The sequence below is a fragment of the Crassostrea angulata genome, chromosome 8 (genome assembly GCF_025612915.1).
Source record: "Crassostrea angulata isolate pt1a10 chromosome 8, ASM2561291v2, whole genome shotgun sequence".
NCBI lineage: Eukaryota > Metazoa > Mollusca > Bivalvia > Ostreida > Ostreidae > Magallana > Magallana angulata.
The window spans coordinates 7107299-7124656 of NC_069118.1; the positions used below are offsets into that span (position 1 = coordinate 7107299).

A 17358-nucleotide genomic window follows, 5' to 3' on the forward strand; every position below is an offset into this window, starting at 1 on the left:
CTGTCCAAAACTAATAGGTGCCATAAAAACTTCATAGCACGGAGTAAGAGTCTCCGTTGTTTTCGAGTACATTGTTTTTTAACCCTTTTATAACAGACATAAAAATAACAGTGTAAAAGGTCGACACCACTTGATAAACACAGCACTAATATCGACACGAAAGATATATACGTCGGTGAATTTAATTTTTTATTGCCTCGGTGTACTTAAAGGTCTCATTCTGTTAAACTAGAGAGGGAATATTTACTTCCAGGTTAACTTAATAGTAAAAGTGGTAGGTTATATGTTAATAACATTAAAAACTTCACTCCCCATAGAACGGACATTCAATGTTTTCGAGCCAGATGTTTATAATTCAATATAGGTTAAATAGATGTAGTACAGGAGGGCCTATATCTGGGTGTTTAGATGTTTTGATGCCTGACGTTTTAATTGGTTTTTTCCCTAACTATAATTTTTACAATGGTAGCTGTCCACCACTAGTAGGTGTGATGAGAACATCTGCCCACGAGGTAAGAGGCTTTCTTGTTTCGGAGTACAATGGTTTCTTACCTTTTAATAACATATATAAAAATAACAATGTAAAAGGTTGACATCTCTTGATAAACACAGCACTAATGTCGACAAGAAAGGTAAATACGATGGAGTATTTCATTTTTAATTTCCTTGGTGTACAGTAGGGTCTGATTCTGTTAAACTTAATATGGCACATGTACTTTTAAATTAACTTAACAGTGATAGTGTAAGACCATAGGTTACTAACACTGAAAATTTCAGTCCAACAGACTGGACATTCAATGTTTTTCGAGCCCGATGTTCATAATAGTATTTATGTTAGATAAATGTATTACAGGAGGGCCTATATCTTTTAGAAAAGAAGTTGTATCAACACAATATGTTGACAGTGCCAGACCACTTGCGGGTGAAACTAACAATTTCATCTCATGGGTATGTTGTATCGATGTTTTGGAGCCTGATGTTTTACCGTCTTTTTCTTAACTATAATTTTTACAATGGTAGCTGTCCACAACGCGTAAATTAAAACTTCAGCCAACGGAGTAAAAGTCTGCTTTGTTTTCGAGTACAATGCTCTCTGATCTTTTTTTAACATGTATAAATTTAACAAGGTAAAAGGTCGACACCGCTTGATAAACACAACATTAATGTCGACACAAAAGATATATACGTCGGTGGATTTCATTTTTAATTCCTTTGGTGCACAGTAGGGTCTGATTCTCTTAAAATAGATTGGGTACATGTACTTTCAGGTTAACCTTATAGTGATAGTGTTTGGCTATATGTTAATAACACTGAAAATTTCAGTCCCCATAGAAAGGACATTTAAAGTTTTCGAGCCAGATGTTTATAATTCAATATAGGTTAAATAGATTTATTACAGGAGTGCCTATATCTTTTTAAAAAGAAGTTGTATCAACACAATATGTTGACAGTATCAGACCACTTGCGGGTGAAACAAACAATGTCTCTTAGGTAGGGTGTTTCGATGATTTGAAGCCCGACGTTTTAATTGGTTTTTTCCCTAACTATAATTTTTACAATGGTAGCTGTCCACCACTAGTACGTGTAATGGAAATATCTCCCCACGAGGTAAGAGGCTTTCTTGTTTCGGAGTACAATGGTTTCTTACCTTTTTATAACATATATAAAAATAACAATGTAAAAGGTTGACACCTCTTGATAAACACAGCACTAATATCGACACGAAAGGTATATATGTCGGTTTATTCCATTTTTATTTCCCTTGGTGTACAGTATGGTCTGATTCTGTTAAACTTAATATGGTACATGTCCTTTTCGGTTATCTTAACAGTGATAATGTTAGACAATAGGTTACTAACACTAAAAACTTCAGTCCCCACCGAACGGACATTCAATGTTTTCGAGCCCGATTTTCATAATTGTATTTATGTTATATTTGTGAATTACAGGAGGGTCTATGTCTTCTAAAAAAAGAATTGTATCAGCACAATATGTTGACAGTGTCAGACCACTTGCGGGTGAATCTAATAATTTCAGCTCCGGGGTAGGCTGTTTCAATGTTTTGGAGCCCGATGTTTTTATGGTTTTTTTCTAAAACCGTAAGTTTTACAATAGTAGCTGTCCACAACTAATAGGTGCCATAAAAACTTCAGCCTACGGAATAAAATAACACTTTAAAAGGTCGACACCGCTTGATAATTACAGCACTAATGTCGACACGAGAGATGTCGGTGTATTTCATTTTTAATTTCCCTGGTGTACACAAAGGTCTGATTCTGTTAAACTAGATAGGGTACATTTACTTTCAGGTAGCTTAACAGTCATAATGTTAGACTATAGGTTATAAACACTGAAAATTTTGGTCTTCATAGAACGGAAATTCAGTGTTTCCGAGTCCGATTTTTTTAATTCGATTTAGATTAAATAGATGTAATAAAGGAGAGGTTATATCTTTTAAAAATGAAATTGCATCAACACAATATATTTACAGTGTCATAACCAACTGCAAGTGAACCTAATAATATCATCTCTAGGGGAGGGTGTTTTGATGTTTCGGAACCCAATGCTTTTATTGTTATTTACCCTAACTATAATTTCTACACTGGGACCTGTCCACCACTAGTAAGTGGCATGAAAACTTCAGCCCACAAGGTAAGATCCTTTGTTGTTTCCGAGTACAATGTTCTTTGACCTTTTTTAACATTATATAAAAATATCACTTTAAAAAGTCGACACCGCTTGATAAACAAAACACTAATGTCAACAAGAAAGGTAAATAAGATGGTGTTTTTCATTTTTAATTCCCTTGGTGTACAGTAGGGTCTGATTCTGTTAAACTTAATATGGCACATATACTTTTAGATTAACTTAACTGTGATAGTGTAAGACCAAAGGTTACTTACACTGGGAATTTCAGTCCCACAGACCAGGCATTCAATGTTTTTCGAGCCCGATGTTCATTATTGTTTTTTTTGCTAGAGGGCCTAAATCTTTTAAAAATAAGTTGTATCAACACAATATGTTGACGCGACCACTTGCAGGTGAACCTAATAATTTCATCTCCTAGGTAGGGTGTTTTGATGTTTTGGAGCCAGATACTTTTATTGTTTTTTTTCCCCAAACAATAAGTCTTACAATGGTAGCTGTTCACAACTAATAGGTGCCATTAAAACTTCAGCCCACGGAGTAAGAGCCTCCGTTCTTTTCGAGTACATTGTTCTTTAACCCTTTTTTAACATATATAAAAATAACATTATAAAAGGTCGACACCGCTTGATAAACACAGCACTAATATCGACACGAGAGATGTATACGTCGGTGTATTTCATTTTTAATTCCCTCGGTGTACAGAAAAGTCTGATTCTGTCGACACTGCTTGATAAACACAGCACTAATGTCGACATGAAAGATATATATGTCGGTGTATTCATTTTTAATTCCCTTGGTGTACAGTATGGTCTGATTCTGTTAAACAAGATACGGAGGGTACATGTACTTTTTGGTGAACTTTACAGTGGAAGTGCTATCTAAATGCTCAGTAACACTGAACATTTCAGTCCCCATAGAACGGAAATTCAATGTTTTCGAACCCAATATCTATAATTCTCTTTGTGTTAAATGAAAAAAAATGACAAAAACAAACTCAACCGTCTCAAAAATCCATAAAACAAAATACAAATTTATAGGAGAACAACACGGAACTCCAAAAAGAATCAGATGCCTAGCAGGAGTGAGCATCCTCTGCTGACCGGTCGTACCCGCCGTGTCCTCCTTGAGATAATTTGGCATGTCATAATCGATGTAAATGTCAAAATCGGGAAAATGTCACGATAGGAAATAAAACGAAACGTTGATTTTTTGGTTTGTTTGGGATGGTCAAAATACAAACCTTGAGCCATTACATTGAAGGTAGCATCAGGTGCTTAGGAGGAGTTAGCATTCTCTGCTGACCGGTCACACCCGCCGTGTTGTCTTTGTCGTAATCTGGATAAAACGGAAAAGTCCGTAGACAATTGGGTGTTAATTACGGTCTAACAATTTGTATGAAAAACTTCAGTAGGAATGCAATCCAGTGGAAGATTTTATTTGCCCACAAGGTCTTTGTATCGACCAAAGAACTTATGAAAAGATGACTTCAAACGAGACTGTTGATTGTCCTGTTTTATCAACTTGTTTGTCAGTAGCTTGCCTCGCCTTAGAAACTGTTCATACGTATGCCCTTGTATATCGAATTAACTGAGAGACAAAAACACCATATTCAGTTTATGAAGGTATATTGCTACATAAGTAAGGAAGGTTGACTATAAAAAAAATTGAAGTCAACGCGTTTATCATAAAGTTTTGTTGTTAGGTTACCATCAATGTCCATTTCCAGTAAAATATCCAAATATGAAATAGATGACGCAGACGCTGTGGTATCTTTTATTTCAAGTTCACTGAGATATATTGAGTCGACGTCAGTAAGGGAATAACAATTGTTAATTGATAATACGTCGTAGATATACCTGAATGTTGAGTTGAAGGCCACAACGAGTGATTTATTTTTTCACGTACAAGTTTTTTTTAATAAATTCTGTTTTATAAGAATACAAAAAAAGGTCTGGTAACAATGGGGCACATTGGTACCCATGGGAATTCCAATAGATTGTTTGAAGACCTGATTTCCAAAAACTACATACAAGATGTTGCCTATCAGAAACTCAAGCATCTTTTTAGTGTCAACTTCAGGGTACTTGTGTGTGCAATCAGAATGATTTTTAACAAAATATTTTTTTTAGATTTCCAATGACAGGTAAGCATTTTCATGACTTCCATTTTTATAAAAGAAACAACAATCTATAATATCAAAAAACCTAGATTTTAATTTCTCATGGGGAATGGTTGTATAAAGTGTTGAAAAGTCGTACGTTTCAATGCTATTGATTTTGGTAAGAATTGTGTTAAATAGATGTATTACAGAAGGACCTATATCTCTTTTTAAAAAATGTATCAACGCAATATTTGGACCGTGTAAGACCACTTGCAGGTGACCCTACCAATTTCAGCTCCAGGGTAGGGTGTTTCGATGTTTCGGAGCCTGGTGTTTTATTGTCTTTTCCCCTAACCATAAATTTTACAATGACAGCTGTCCACCACTAGAAGGTGCCATGAAAACTTCAGCCCACGGGGTAAGAGCCTGCGATGTTTTTTTCTTTATTTTTTTTGAGTCAAATGTTCATTTACTCTTTTTTATACATACATGAAAACAACACTGTAAAAGTCGAAAACGCTAAATAAACACAGCACTAATGTCGACTCGAAATACGTCGGTTTATTTCATTTGAATTCCCTTGGTGTACAATAGGGTCTGATTCTGTTAACAGTGATAGTGCAAGCTTTTTGGTTGGTAACACTGAAAATTTCAGAACCCATAGGACGGACATTCAATGTTTCAAAGCCCGATGTGTATAATTCTAATTTTGTTAAATATATATATCACAGGAGGGTGTATTTCTGTTAAAGGAAGTTGTATTATCACAATATGTTGACAGTGTCAGACCACTTGCAATTTCAGCTCCGGGGTAGAGAAGTTTCGATGTTTCAGTGTCCGATGTTTTAATTATCTTTTAGTATTATTTATCAATTGAAAAATTACAGTAAGGACTGGATTTTTTAAACTAGAGATTGTATCATTATGTAATTTTAATGTGGTAATGTTAACAACCAGTAGACGACCCTGATTATTGCAGGCATCATGGTAGGGGGTTCCATGATTCCTGTTCTGATGTTTTAAAATTCCATCATCGTATGTAGATAGGTTACAAAAGGGCCTGGATCTTTTGAACAAGACATGTAACCCTAACAATAATTTTTACAATGGTAGCTTACCACTACTGGTAGGTAGTATGAGAACTTTAGCCCACGTGGTAGGGCCTCCAGTGTTTTTTATTTACACTTTTTGACATACTGTAGAAGGTCGACACCGCTTGATAAACACAGCACTTATGTCGACACGAAAGAGTTGGTGTTTACATTTTCAGTTCACTTGGTGTACAGTAGGGTCTGACTCTTTTAAACTACATGGGGTACATATTCTTTTATCATAAGTTTACACTGATAGTGCTAGACTTTGTTAGTAACACTGAGAATTTCAGTCTCCACAGAACAGACCTTCAATGTTTCCAATCCCGATATTAGTAACTCTTATTACTTTAATTATGTATATTGAAGGAGAGCCTATATATCTTTTAATGTAGAAGATGTACCAACACAATACTTTGACAGTGTCTCGATGTTTCTGAGCCCCATGTTTCATTTGCTATTTAATATTATAAATATATTGAGATATTATAGCAAGGACTGTAGATGTTATCTTCGCTGTAATTTTGATATGGTAGTGCTTAACAACTAGTAAATGACCCTGAATATTTAAGACCTCAGGGTACGGGATTTTAATGTTTCCGATTCCGATGTTTACAAATCCAATTATTTTTGTAGATAAATTACAAAAAGGCCTGGATCTTTTGAACTAGACTTGTAACCCTAACCATCAGGCCTGGATTTTTTGAACTAGACTTGTAACCCTCAACATAAGTTTTACAATGAAAATTGACCACCACTAGTAGGTGCCATGAGAATTGCGTCCACAAAGTAAGGGCCTCCAATGCTTTCGGGTCTGATGCTTTTTACTCACTATTACATAATTATATAAAAACAACACTGTAAAAGGTCGACACCTCTTGATAAACATATCACTAATATCGACCTGAAAGATATACATGTATACGTCGGTCTTTGAATGTTCAATTTACTTAGTGTACAATAAGGTCTGGATCTTTTGACATACAGAGGGCATGTGTTTTTTTATCATAACTTTACACTCATAGTGCTAGACTCAAGGTCAAAAATATTTTGTTTTATCCAGAACATATACTTATCATTCAGTGCTCGTTTTGTAAAAGTCTATCTCAAAGTTCTTGAAAAGATTTTTTGTGACCCTTTCTTTTGATCTTATTTTCCAATATATCTGCCCTTGTTTATGGAACAGACTCTTTTGGGGGGGGGGGGGATATATAAAAGCCCATTGGAAGCTTTGTGCTATATTTTATCAATATTTTGAAATATGGCCACTTTTCAAAAAGTATTGCAACTGAATCAATGTCAGAAGTTGGATGATGACAGAATGTCTCATATTAAATAGAATATTTGGCTACGGCACATTTTCCAAAATATGAAAGTAGAAATCTATAGAATAAATGCATATTAAACATTTAAATATATATGTATGTATAAAACAACTCGAAATTTCATCAAAAATTATTTTCATTTTATTTGCACCTTTCCAAACTAACTTTCTTAAACATGTCAAAACACTTGTGAACACATACATGTATAAATTCAATTTAAAAAGCACTTATTTGTAAATCTACCAAATATAAGTAAATAATCTGTAACACAAAAGCTATCTGAAAAATAAAAAAATAATAAAAAGATAAAGTAGTTAAATTATAAATGACTATTTGCAGAAGCTGTTTAAAGCATCTGAGCAAGGTCCATGAATACTATGCAGGTATGTTTAGGTTTCCCAAATGAGTTCACAACGATGTGTAGAAAATAATTTGTTATTCAAATATGTCATTATTAACTTCGACGTAACAATCTACATTCTTTACAATATTTCTAAGACAGTGAATCGTAATAAGTGACTATTCGTGAACATAAATAAATCCGGTTGCTCTCTGTTATCAATAAGCGATTCTAAATTTCAATACAAGTGATACTAAATTTCATATTATCAATATTAAGTATCAAATAATCAGCTTTATATTTGGTAAGTGACTATTTCTAAAATAGTGAGTTGGAGGCTCCACCTGCTACGTGTACACTAATGAATGGAGGTATTTAATGCATCTACAAATCATGCGATATTAGGATAATTTGCATGAACTTGGGAGAGAACATAAGTATCAGTATGACTCATGCAGGGGGAAGTCTGGCCCAATTTTGTGTAATTCGAGCTTTAAAAGTACCTTATTTGAAGGATAGGCCACAATGTTTGGACGAGTAATCACCTATATCATATTACCGGTGTATGAAAATTATGAACGATCTTAAATAAAGTCTTACTGCTTTTAAATAGAAATACTGAGTTTAGTTTTATTAGACAGTTTTGTATATCATATGAAACAAAGTTGTATAATAATCATAAGTAAAGGACAAGAGCGTACAAGGCCTGACAAATCCCCCCGTACCCAGGATTTTGAAAAGGCATATGAACATATAAAAAAAATCTCTACATTTGAAAGTGTACACCAGGACATGTACATGTATGATATAGAACTGCATTTTCTGACAAATAAATAGTAAACATTAATACATGCACTTGGTATTTATTTCCTTTGGTTTATTTGTTTGCTTTCTAATCATTACAGCATGATCTCTTATCTGTGCTAGCGCTATTTCTATCCGACATTGAGTGTAAAATGAACATTACGCAATAATTGTCATAATACAAATGGTATTAGATATTTTTTACATAATAGCCCAATAAAAAGGCAAAACATGTTTTACTTAAAAGCAAATGAATTTTATATAAAACGCCGTTTAACGTTTCAAGCACCCTCTCAATCGAGAAGAATGGGGTGCAAGCCTCTGCCTATCCTAGTGAGCTAAGTTGACACATTAGGGTATAGGTGAATAAATTTAACTGCTTGACAATATTTAATACAGTAAAACTTTTTTGGTGAAACCCACGAATTTGGCCCATTATGGGTCTAGACTTCATTTTGAAAAATCAATAATAAAGTTCATTAAAAACTTATTCTTTAAATAAAAGTACTTTTAGGGTGGAGACTGGACCCATTCATACCTAAATTTTTGCAATTTAGAACAGTGAATGAACCAAGATTTTGGCATAAAACGCTGTGCAGCTTTATTTGGAAATCTATAACTGTCGTGTTTGTAGAACGGAAGCACAATATTGGCTTTCATCCTGAAATTTATACTAAAAACAATGCATACAAACCAAAAATTAATATTCAAACTTCAATTGAAATTCTTTCGTCTCCACTGCTTCAAGTGGGGCATATACAACGCCTTGTACGCCCCTGTTCTTTAATACGTATCACATTCTATCGCACCACTTTAAAATAAGCATATAATATCGTACCTTATTATATGATACAATATTGTATCACATTATACATTACAATGATATGTCTTGATACGGAACTGCATCATATAATATATTATTTTGTAATACTCATATACTTATATTTGCAAATATGCGTACATAAATGAATATATAGAATAGCGAAACGTTTAATTCTGTGTGAACATTTAAATGATTTCACAATGATTACCGCACATGCTTATCACATGCTTATCACTTGACAGTTGCATTATTGTAAACATTAAAACACGATTATTTTAATAATTCTCAAGGGTGTGCCTATTTCAAATGTAAATATAAGTTATAATCAGCATTATTATAATTTCATGTTAAATACTAAAATCTGATTGGTTTAGACGCAGTTGGTAATCCGTTCAATTACCCTGAGCGTTAGCAACACACTTGGCAACGGGTAACCCAACGAATTGCTACATGCGCGTAAATTATGCGCATATACCGTTTGCCATAGAATTCACTTCATTTCTATTTAAAAGCAGTAAAATTTTCTTTAAAATTAAGACATTCATTATAATAAAATAAATATCATGAAATACAGGACATTTTCATTTCCGCATCTTCAGCCTCTTTACACACGGATAGCAACAGACTTGATGGCTCGTGCCATCGTGAATAATGCTGCCTGTTTTAGCTCTTCTCAAACACAGGTAATTTGGACCTTTCTACATGGCAAATTGCTGCGGTAGGTAAGCAGAGAATGTCGCAACTTGATTTTCTAGACAAGTGGTTTACGAGGGCATGGTGCCCTGGCTGTACGGACACACAATTGAGTAAAAGTTGTCCTTAAACTTCTTGGTATAGTTCATGTCTTGAGTGTGACATCTTCAACATCTTGGCAGAATTCGATGGAGAATGCATCTTCCATTTTCGTTCGCCAGACTGGACGAATCTTCAAGCAGAAGATACAGTGGCGTTGAAGGGGTTTGTTCTTTATACCTCATTCACATTCCAAGTGGAACTGAAATAAAACAAAAATGTTAGATATTCACTTGTTTGTTATATTAGGTTGAATCACTGGCATGGGATACCTCCATATTGTGACATAAAACGCTTAAATTAAGTAAAATATATACATATATATATATATATATTTCGCAGGTTTCTAATTTAAAGAAAGTGACTAATTCCCTGCAAAGGGTTGACATTCCGTACCGCGTGCATGTTACACCATCACATGTCAGAAACTTATCGGTGTATAGTTGACAATGTCCAATCCAACTACTTTTCGTGTAATTTTACCTCCCATCTGTAACTTGTAATTTCACTGTGTAAAGTCAACACAACAGTCATAGCCGCGGGTTTTGCATTTTACTTCTGATTCTCATGTACCTAACATATGGGGCTTACATATTGCATATCAATTTCAACAAGTGACACCCCTCTAACTAATGATAATCATTAAAAATCATTTCATGAATTTTAGCAACACCCATAAGCCTTCAAGTACAGCAACTTTCAATTTTACAAAAATATTGACAGGTACTTTATCCGAAACTGTCCCTTGCTACCTTTAACTTACACTAACATTCTCTGAAAAGTCATCTTGTCTTAAAATTAAAAAGCTTATGCTGTTCTGAGAAAAAGTACACCACATTTTGCCAATTCCATTGAGGTTTAAGAAAAATATGGCCGTTTAAGTGAACCCACCATTTCCACTTTCCTCTATTTAACAGAGATTCATAGGGCTCCCCATAAATAAAGCATCTTAATCTAATCTTTTAGAGGTCAATTGTTGTTCAACCTCCTTAAAAAAGAAACCCTATTTAATACTACAAACATCTACTTGATATTATCATGATAAAAGCATCACATCACTTAAAAATACTATTACATGTATACCCTCCCCCTATCTTTTGATTTTCACAAGAAGCATTAGTTGAACACTTTTACCTAAATTTCTGAAACTTGTGGCAATTTCCTTGAGTCATTTTCACACATAATAGAAAACAACCATCACTGATATTTAAAATTGATCTCTTTTGGAAAATGGATGATTTGTAGCATTTTTATTCACAAAAAGACATGCCGCCCTACATCTGATTTCTTGTTTTCATGAAAAACTAAGCCTACAATCATATTTAGTGGATATCTTATATATTCTGGTTTCTCCTTTTAACTTTGCTAAAATAGTAAGACCTACATGTGTGATGTCTGCCTTTAATTAAAATGAAATTCAACCACACCTGGGTACCTGGGAACGGATGAGAATTCCATGAGAAATGTTCAAATTTTTCTACATTTTTGATGCATATATACAATGAAACGGTACAAATATGTTGTTTTTTGTTCATTTCAAGAGTAATTATCATACAGATGTTATTTCAAGGTCAAATGTACATTTACATATCCTACATGTAATGGTGATGGAGTCAACTGGAAAGAGGGGGTGGCTTTTTCAATTCTGTATAAATACATCTAAAATATCATTTATGGATAGGAAGGAGCAAAAACTTGATTTTTTTGACATATTGTATAATTTGATAACTGCATCTGTCTACATGTAAAGTTCAGTTGAAATAAAAATATGCTGTTTTAAAAAAATTTGGTCATATAAGTCAGGTGGCTTACTGTTATTTCATAAAATCAGACAGCGAAATGGCTGCAAATTCATAAATTTAATGATTCAATTGATCAAAACTGTTTTAAAGTATTTATTCTTATCTCATTAATTAACTGAAGCCTATTAATCGCACCAGGGTATGAAATACCTACTCTCTAATCCAATTTACTCTAGTGGTGGTCATTCTACACATTTAAGAGGGAGTTACTCCCCTTGAATATTTTTGCTAATAAATCATGTAATGACATCTACAGCCAAAAAATTCATCCATTTTCACAAAATATATTACTTATGGTACAAAATCCACTCAAAATTACACTGAAATGAAAAATCTGAAAATACCATGTTGTCTTGAAGGTGGCACAGGACAGTTTTTTTTTATACAATTCATTGCAGCCAGGGGATGCGTGTCTTCGGAACTCTGTAACTAGAATTTCCTCAGTTCCCATTCCGGTCAAATAACTTTAATTCACTCTTTATAAGGCCAATCACCAATTTCTGAAGAAAATCACTAGTCAAAACCTGTAAAATTCTCTACATCCTGGTTTTTATTAGCTTTTAACCCTTTCATATTTTGCTAATTTTTCAGCTTTTTAGACCTCCCCCAACTAATTCCCTGCAAAGGGTTGACATTCCGTACCGCGTGCATGTTGCACCATCACATGTCAGAAACTTATCGGTGTATAGTTGACAATGTCCAATCCAACTACTTTTCGTGTAATTTTACCTCCCATCTGTAACTTGTAATTTCACTGTGTAAAGTCAACACAACAGTCATAGCCGCGGGTTTTGCATTTTACTTCTGATTCTCATGTACCTAACATATGGGGCCTACATATTGCATATCAATTTCAACAAGAGACACCCCTCTAACTAATGATAATCATTAAAAATCATTTCATGAATTTTAGCAACACTCATAAGCCTTCAAGTACAGCAACTTTCAATTTTACAAAAATATTGACGGGTACTTTATCCGAAACTATCCCTTGCTACCTTAGGATGCTTCCACACAAATTTTCCTGACTGGTTAGTTTCTGAGAGGAAGATTTTTAAAGATTTACTCAATATATTCCTATGAAAAAATTCAACCCACCATTGTGGCCCCACCCTATCCCTAAAAGGTCATGATTTTCACAATCTATACTACCTTAGTATGCTTCCACACAAGTTTTAGCTTTCCTGGCCAATTGGTTCTTGAGAAGAAGATTTTTGAAAAGTTCTTAAATTTTTTCAATAATTCCTAATTATCTCCTTTTGAAAAAAAGGGTGGTCCTTAGTTTTCACAACTTTGTATCCCCTTTGCCTAATAATGCTCTGTGCCAAGTTTCGTTGAAATTGGCCCAGTGCTTCTGGAGAAGATGTTGAAAATATGAAAAGTTTACAGACAGACAAGCAACAGACAAAATGTGATCAGAATAGCTCACCTGAGCTTTCAGCTCAAGTGAGCTAAAAAAACAGTTATACATTAGTACCCGACACAATTCATGCTTTTCACTGAAAGCAACTCAACAGCTATGCACCAGAACCTCAGGCGATTGAAACTGTTTATATAGAAACCTCATTCCAAATATTAATAAGTATACTGGGTTATTGCTTTAGTCCACTGAAAGGAACTTAACAGGTATATACCTGGTATTAATCTGTACCCTTGGCTATGGATAGCTCTATTGGGTGAAAAATAACAGCTACAAATTAGTATTTTTGGCTATTGATACTGTCACTGAGAGCAACTTAACATCAAAATTAGTACCCTAGGTTATTGGTAGTAGTCTCTTGAAAGCAACACAGCAGCTGTACATTAGTGTAACTTACCTCTTGATATTCGCTTTATGGTAAGAACATAACCATTGTACCATAGTAAACTTAGCTTTTCCTATGTTCACCATGACGACCTAGCTTATTGATATGGTCCACTGAGAGAAACATAATAATTGTAAAATAGTGCACTAGGCTATTGATATGATTCACTAAAAACAACATTATTTCAAAAATTTTAAAAATGCACTCTCTTTTTCTACAGTTTTGAGGTTTCTCCCCTTTGAATAAAGATCGGTCTTTCATTTCTGCAATTTATACTTGCCTTCCCATAAGGATGGTTTGTGCCAATTTTGGTTGAAATTGGCGAAGCGGTTTTACAAAAGAAGTTCAAAATGTTAAAAGTTAAAAGACGGACAGACGGACGATGGACAAAATGTGATCAGAATAGCTCACTTGAGCTTTCAGCTCAGGTGAGCTAAAAATCAAAACTGAAGTAATGAAAACAAACCACATTTTCCACAGAGATTCAAAACTGTTACAAATGAGGAAATAGAGAAATTTTTCGACTCCAGGCAAGCAAAATCAACAAAAAGAAATACAGCATGGGGATTTTTCAAGGTAAATGTGTTTGCAGCAATTTGACATTTGTATAAAAATCTTTAAGGGTCAAGATTTGTTGCAGAATTTACACAACCAAACACAAGACCCCCAAACGTTACACAATGTCAGTCTCTAAAACACAACTCACTCCTTTTAGATTGGAACATGGAGATCTATGGTTCTGTACTAATGGTGCAACATTAGACCTGCAAACAGCAAATGTGTCAACTCTTGCCAGTCATCTCTCATGATTTTATTGTGAAGCCAGCCCCAAAGAAAAAGTTGATGATGATGTTTAGCCTTTTTACCACAAAAATACTTTGATCAATATCAAAGGAGCAATAAATCGCCATCTTGCTGACATTCAGAAAGATGTAAATATAGTCCATGACAAGGAGTTCAGAACAGCCAATGGAATCTTGGATGGTTTCTTTAAAGAGCAAACCTGACTTGATCTGTCAAAACCAACATCACACAAAGATATTATCGAGATACAGGATCTGCAGAAGATTTATAAATACCTCCAAGGTGCCACATCATCACCAGTGGTTTTGCGCCATGCTGTATGGTACTTTCTGTCCATCAATTTTATTACCAGAGGTTTAGAGTTCCACCATAAGTTTAATCATAACTGCTTTGTCTTCTGCACAGATGAAACTGGCCAATATGCTGCATTACAACACAAAACATTACAAAATAATCATCAAGGTGGTGTAGATGCCAATGACAGCCATACAGACAAGAGAATGTACGCAACTGATAATGAAAACTGCTGTCATGTTTATCTCTTAAAGTTACTGATGTCAAAAACTGATTCAAATGCTACAAATCTTTTCAACCAATACATATAAGAGAGAGTTCATTCTGATATTTGGTATTCAGCAAAACCCCTGCCAAAGCGCACTTTCAACAAGTCTCTCGGGGAGATTTGCTTTGCTGCTGGTGTGGAGCATAAATACACATCCCACTGTTTACGGGCCACTGCAAACACTTACCTTAATGATCAGGGATTTGAAGCACGACATATCATGTTCATGTCGAACCAAAGGAATGAGAGTTCAATGAGGTCATATAACAGATCGCTCTCCTCTAAGCAAAAAAAAAAAAGCATTCTGCGATGGCGTCTGCATCTTCATCCCCTTTTACGATCGTAGCTCTTCCACCGCTGTCGACCAGGTTCTCGAACTTGCCACCACGAACCCATGAAAATCAGGCTCTACTTGAAAACTTACCGTCACCATCGGCACATGAGACCACAACTCTCATATCGTCAAATTCCACAGCCACATCATCGTCCTCAATGCCCGCAACATTGAAAACAGTTAACATGAACATGCAAAACACTAATCCAACAGCTGGGTTTTTCAATAATGCAAACTTCAGGGAGAGCACATATCGTTTTACTCAGTTGTGCTTACTGTATTGTTACGTGTTGATAATGTTTATTCTTAATGAATAAACTATCTGTTGGAAAATACTCATGTATTGTTATTGAATTCAAACTTTTGCGATTAAATATAGCATTTCTCAAAAAAAAAAAATCTTTCTTCATAACATTTTTAGCACTATATTTCCCATTTCACAACAGCTGATTTTTTGGCTCTTCCATCAATTACCAACACCTGCTAGTAAAGGCGCAAATTTTAAAACTACGACCATTAATAAAATAAAAAATAAAATCAATATAAATATAATTTGTTTGCTCGCATTGGTGTGTCATAGGACCGACAAATCCAAAAAAAAAACCCATTCAATGCTTATATGCACGATACATAACCATTGTACCTTAGAACAGTAAGCTAATCATATGTTCACCTAAGAACACCATATTATGTTATGCACGACACCCTAGCTTATTGATATGGTCCTCTAAGAGAAACATAATAATTAAACAAAAGTACACAAGGTTATTGATATGAATCACTAAGAACAACATGATTTCATTAGTATACAGAAACACTCATATCATCCAATGGGACCAACATGGCATTTCATTATAATATCTATAGTTCACTAGGATTAATAAACATAGATAACCACAGATTACAAAGCTCACTAAGACGAGGCATCACCTAATGAGGCATCACTTTTATGAGACCACCTTTATCATATCATATGAAAATCATACTTTATGATCTTGGATATTCCTGGATTCTGTTGGACACAATATCGTATATCATCTGTTCAAAAAATTGTATGATATTAATCATATGTTCATAAAATTATGTTAATCAATACAATAATATCAAATTAAATACTGCATCCTATCATACTTACAAACAATATCATATACTACAATAAAATACCGTAATAAACAATGATGAGATATGATATTGCAACATATTATATGAAATTGTATTCTGTTATACATTATTGTATTTGATCACATAATACAATATCATATTACATAATACATCATAACAGTGAATCATATAATACTATATTTTATCTTTTAGTAAAATATTGTATTGTATGACACTGTGTCATATTTGATACATAAAATTATATTATATCATATGAACCAATATAATTCAATACAACATTGTATCATATCAAATGATACAATGTCATGTGAAAAAGTAAAAAATTATATAATACAATATTATATTATACATATTGTATCATGATACAATAATATATATCACAATTAAATATAATACAATTTTATGTGATATGATAATATATCATATAAACCAATATCATATTATATCTCAATATCGTATGAAAGCAACCCAACAACTTAGCACCTATTTACCTGGTATTATTCAGTACACTGACCTATGAATACTGTCTATTGAGTGAAATAAAACAGCTACACATTAGTATTTTTTGTCTATTGATAATGTCACTGAGAGAAACTTAACATCAACAACAGTAACTCGGGCAACTGATACCGTCTAATCAGAGAAACACGTAAGTTACACATATGTTACACAATACGATTCACACTGTCCTTTGAGAGCAACATAAAAGTAATACATCAAAACCCTAAGCCATCGATATGGTCAACTGAGAGCAACACAACATTATTCTAAAGAACCAAGGCCATTGGTAGCTATACTAAAAGCAACTGAACAGTTGTACAATCCAGTTTCATAATAGTACTCAAGGCAAATGATGATGCAGTTGATACCAAGTATCCAATGCTATTGGTACGGTCTACTAAGAACAACAAAACAGCCAAATATTCGTACCCGACACAATTCCAACTTTCCACTGAGAGCAACCCAACAACTTAGCACCTATTTCCCTGGTATTATTCAGTACA

The 17358-nt window shown here is 34.0% G+C and overlaps 1 long non-coding RNA gene across 3 annotated transcripts; it reads left to right on the plus strand.

Moving 5' to 3' along the window:
• Positions 1-756: 756 nt before the first annotated feature.
• LOC128157951 (uncharacterized) lies at positions 757-15537 on the plus strand. Of its 3 annotated transcripts, XR_008239887.1 has the most exons (4): positions 757-1608; positions 2492-2652; positions 14013-14108; positions 14248-15537. It is a non-coding gene; the product is annotated as an uncharacterized LOC128157951 (long non-coding RNA). The 3 variants fall into 3 exon arrangements; XR_008239888.1 differs by lacking the exon at positions 2492-2652 and having other exon boundaries at positions 14248-15536; XR_008239889.1 differs by lacking the exons at positions 757-1608; positions 2492-2652 and adding an exon at positions 9341-10090 and having other exon boundaries at positions 14248-15536.
• The last annotated feature ends 1821 nt before the right edge of the window (positions 15538-17358 follow it).